General features: G+C 48.8%; 1 non-coding gene across 1 annotated transcript; it reads left to right on the forward strand.

The window, feature by feature from the left end:
• The first annotated feature begins 2,920 nt into the window (after positions 1-2,920).
• On the forward strand, positions 2,921-3,003 carry TRNAL-CAA. Its single transcript has one exon. It is a non-coding gene; the product is annotated as a tRNA-Leu (tRNA).
• Positions 3,004-4,616: the final 1,613 nt, after the last annotated feature.

Raw genomic sequence — 4,616 nt, forward strand, 5'->3', positions numbered from 1 at the left:
ATAGTCCTAGCCTTCACAACCTCCTCAGGTAAGGAGTTCCACAAGTTGACTGTGCGCTGCGTGAAGAAGAACTTCCTTTTATTTGTTTTAAACCTGCTGCCTATTAATTTCATTTGGTGACCCCTAGTTCTTGTATTATGGGTATAAGTAAATAACTTTTCCTTATCCACTTTCTCAACATCACTCATGATTTTATATACCTCTATCATGTCCCCCCTTAGTCTTCTCTTTTCCAAACTGAAGAGTCCTAGCCTCTTTAATCTTTCCTCATATGGGACCCACTCTAAACCCCTAATCACTTTAGTTGCTCTTTTATGAACCTTTTCTAGTGCTAGAATATCTTTTTTGAGGTGAGGAGACCACATCTGTACACAGTATTCGAGATGTAGGCGTACCATGGATTTATATAAGGGCAATAATATATTCTCAGTCTTATTCTCTATCCCCTTTTTAATGATTCCTAACATCCTGTTTGCTTTTTTGACCGCCTCTGCACACTGCGTGGACATCTTCAGAGAACTATCCACGATAACTCCAAGATCTTTTTCCTGACTCGTTGTAGCTAAATTAGCCCCCATCATGTTGTATGTATAGTTGGGGTTATTTTTTCCAATGTGCATTACTTTACATTTATCCACATTAAATTTCATTTGCCATTTTGTTGCCCAATCACTTAGTTTTGTGAGATCTTTTTGAAGTTCTTCACAATCTGCTTTGGTCTTAACTATCTTGAGTAGTTTAGTATCATCTGCAAACTTTGCCACCTCACTGTTTACCCCTTTCTCCAGATCATTTATGAATAAATTGAATAGGATTGGTCCCAGGACTGACCCTGTGGGAACACCACTAGTTACCCCTCTCCATTCTGAGAATTTACCATTAATTCCTACCCTTTGTTCTCTGTCCTTCAACCAGTTCTCAATCCATGAAAGGACCTTTCCTTTTATCCCATGACAGCTTAATTTACGCAAGAGCCTTTGGTGAGGGACCTTGTCAAAGGCTTTCTGGAAATCTAAGTACACTATGTCCACCGGATCCCCCTTGTCCACATGTTTGCTGACCCCTTCAAAGAACTCTAATAGATTAGTAAGACATGATTTCCCTTTACAGAAACCATGTTGACTATTGCTCAAGAGTTTATGTTTTTCTATGTGTCTGACAATTTTATTCTTTACTATTGTTTCAACTAATTTGCCCGGTACCGACGGTAGACTTACCGGTCTGTAATTGCCAGGATCACCCCTAGAGCCCTTTTTAAATATTGGCGTTACATTAGCTAACTTCCAGTCATTGGGTACCGAAGCCGATTTAAAGGACAGGTTACAAACCTTAGTTAATAGTTCCGCAACTTCACATTTGAGTTCTTTCAGAACTCTTGGGTGAATGCCATCTGGTCCCGGTGACTTGTTAATGTTGAGTTTATCAATTAATTCCAAAACCTCCTCTAGTGATACTTCAATCTGTGACAGTTCCTCAGATTTGTCACCTACAAAAGCCAGCTCAGGTTTGGGAATCTCCCTAACATCCTCAGCCGTGAAGACTGAAGCAAAGAAAAGCATTTAGTTTCTCCGCAATGACTTTATCATCTTTAAGCGCTCCTTTTGAATTATGGTCTTGACCTCCACAGCCTAGAGGCCTGTCCGTCTACCCATTTGAATCCCCATTGCTTCTGGCTGGCCTTTGCTGCTTCCTTTTGACTAGTTGGTAGAAACCTTCAAGCTGCTGCTGCTTCCCTTTAACCTGCCCACCTCCCGCTTCTCCCCCCGCCCACCAACACACCAAACCGAAAACCCACCATCAAGCAAAGCCACCGTCACTCCATCTCGCCCCAGAAGATGCTGTTTTTACTCCTGGGAGAGTTCTGCGCCACTGCGCATGCGCAGAATTTAGGTTCCCTGCAGATGTCTTTACTTCCCCGCAGAAGAATGACTTAGTGACGGGGAAGCAAAGGGAAGCCAGAAGAGCGGTCATGCGACCCTCCCCATCAGTAGGTTTCGGGTGTCCAGGGCAGCTGGCAGAGAGGTGAATCACAGTGGTGGAGGGGGCGGGACTCGGGAAGACCCGGCTGGTGGATCCTACCCTGCGCTGGGCTCAGCTGCTAGTCCTGGCTGGGCTGGGGAGGACGGGACTTCCGATGGGCGTGAGCTTATCTAAAGCCTTCGTAGAAGACCTGGCTCAGGGTTTTGTGCGTAGCAGAGCAGCGGCCTCGCTGCCACGAATGGAAAGTGGGCCCTTGACCCAAGACTCTCTCCCTTTCCCCAACAGCTCTGCTCCGGGCGGCCCTTCAGCGGGATGCCCAAGGTACCCTCAGCGCAGGGCTGAGGTTGGGAGAACCGGGCCCATGCCGTCCAATGGGTTGACCTGGTGGCCCCAATTCTTTCCAGCCGGGCTGCCTCCCAAAGCGGGCGCCAGTGGGGATGCTGCTCCCTGCCAAGAGAAGCCATGGCGGAAGGCTTAATAGTCGAGCTGCGGGAGACCAAGAGAGGCTCGGTAGTCGGCCTCTGGAGGCTAACTTGTGGCCCTTGGAGCTGCAGGGCCCGGGACCCCATCCTCCCAACTAGTGGGTCATAGGCAATCCCCCAAGCCTGGAACGCTGCTGTGAGCACAGGAGCCGGAGCACTCTTCCACAGGACCAGCGGCACTCGACGTCTTTGCTTTGGATTTGGAGATTTTGCCCAAATTCTGACCCGGGGGGGGGTGGGGGAGTGGAAGGGGGACAGTTTCACCTCCCCTGGACTCCAAGCCGCCGGCCGGGCACTCCGCAGCTAGCCAAGCGCACCCAGAGAGACAACTTCCTAAGCAAGCGTAACATTTTCGGAACCCTGTTGAGACGCAGCTAGCTGGGTAGTTCTCCAAAGCAAGAGCGCCGGGCACGCCCAAGCCTTTTTGGGTGTAGCGGTCGGGCCAGGGCTACCCGCTCACCAGAATGGCCGAGTGGTTAAGGCGTTGGACTCAAGTTCCAATGGGCGTGAGCCTGCGTGGGTTCGACTCCCACTTCTGGTAGGCCCCTGTTGCTGCTCCCCTTTGACCCAGTGGTACACAAATTCAGGCTGCTGCTGCTTCTCTTTAACAAAACCCTCTGGCATCCTGCCCGCCTGTGCCCCCTCCCCAAAATTAACAAGTACCTAAGAAAAGCCAAGTGCCTTGCAATGGTTTCGGTCACAGAGACCCCCTGGGGACTGTCACCGGAGGTGCCGAAACTACCTCTGAGCCTGTTTCCCCTGCCAGCTTGGGACCCCAGAAGCCTGTCTTGTCGAGCCAGACACGCTACTCTGCTGCAACACAGACCCGAGGTCCGAACCACGCCCCCAAAGCTGCAGACTTTAACCAAACCTGCTCAGCCGGTTTCCTGTCTCCAGCACCCAGACACCCAGCTCCCCGTGGGATCCAAACCCCCAATCAATCTGTTTTACTCGGTCGAAAGCTTATGCAGGGTAAACTCACAGGGGGTCCGCCCTCTCTAATACCGATAGAGAGATATGCGCAGCTGTTTGCTCCCCCGCCTATCAATCACTTACTCTGGGTTTAATAATAAAGAAAAGTGACGTTATTAAGTATAAAAAGTAGGATTTAAGTGGTTTCAAGTAATAACAGACAGAGCAAAGTAAGTTACCGAGCAAAATAAAACAAAACATGCAAGTCTAAGCCTAATACATTTAAGAAACTGAATCCAGGTAAATCTCACCCTCAGAGATGTTCCAATAAGCTTCTTTCGCAGACAAGACTCCTTCTTAGTCTGGGCCCAATCCTTTCCCCTGCTACAGTTCTTGTTAGTTCCAGCTCAGGTGGTCACAAGGGGTTTTCTCATGACTGCCGCCCCCTTTGTTCTCTTCCACCCCCTTTTCTATCTTTGTGTCAGGAGTCTACCCTCACTTGAAACTGGGCGGTTTCAAAGTGAGGACCCGCATGTCTTCCCCCACCCCAAAATCCTAGGGTAGGTCTCCCCTTCGGCTGCCACCACCCGGTCAATTCCGTGGGCCGGGACACCCCTGTTTCCCCCCTTGGGAACACAGATCAATTCACAGAGGAGGAACCTTCCCCCTCCCCCCTCTCTCCAGCCTGCTCTGGAGACAGAGGTGCCTGGATTCAAACGCCTTGAATCTCACACACACAGGGAAGCAGCCCACTTCCCCCTCCCCTTCCCCTGAATTTCCCCAAGGGAAGGAATTAACCAAGTCCAAAGAAAAGAAAAGAATTTATTAAGAGAACAAAAGAAAATATAGAATCTCTATGAATCCAAGCTGGGCACTCATAGGGTATAACCTTGCTAAGTTCTGGAGAGAATCCTCTCTCTTTCTCAGTACAACCAGTACAAGCAGAATTAAGAATAATCAATGACAAACACACAGAATTGCAAACATAGGATTATTAGATAAGGACACAAAGTATCTTTCTAATACTCACTATCTTGACTAGAAGAAATTAGTTCAGAAAGGAGGAACTTGTAGGGACTTGATTAACTCGTCTGGTCTCTTGAACTCCAAACGGCCAAAAAACAAGACCCCCCCCAAACAGAGGGAAAAGTTCCCTCCTAGGAGTTTCAAATTCTCTTCCCTGATTGGTCCTCAGGTCAGATGCCCACCAGGTACTATGCTTTAACCCTTTACTAACTATTC

The sequence above is a fragment of the Mauremys mutica genome, chromosome 2 (assembly GCF_020497125.1).
Source record: "Mauremys mutica isolate MM-2020 ecotype Southern chromosome 2, ASM2049712v1, whole genome shotgun sequence".
In the NCBI taxonomy this organism is placed as follows: Eukaryota; Metazoa; Chordata; order Testudines; family Geoemydidae; genus Mauremys; species Mauremys mutica.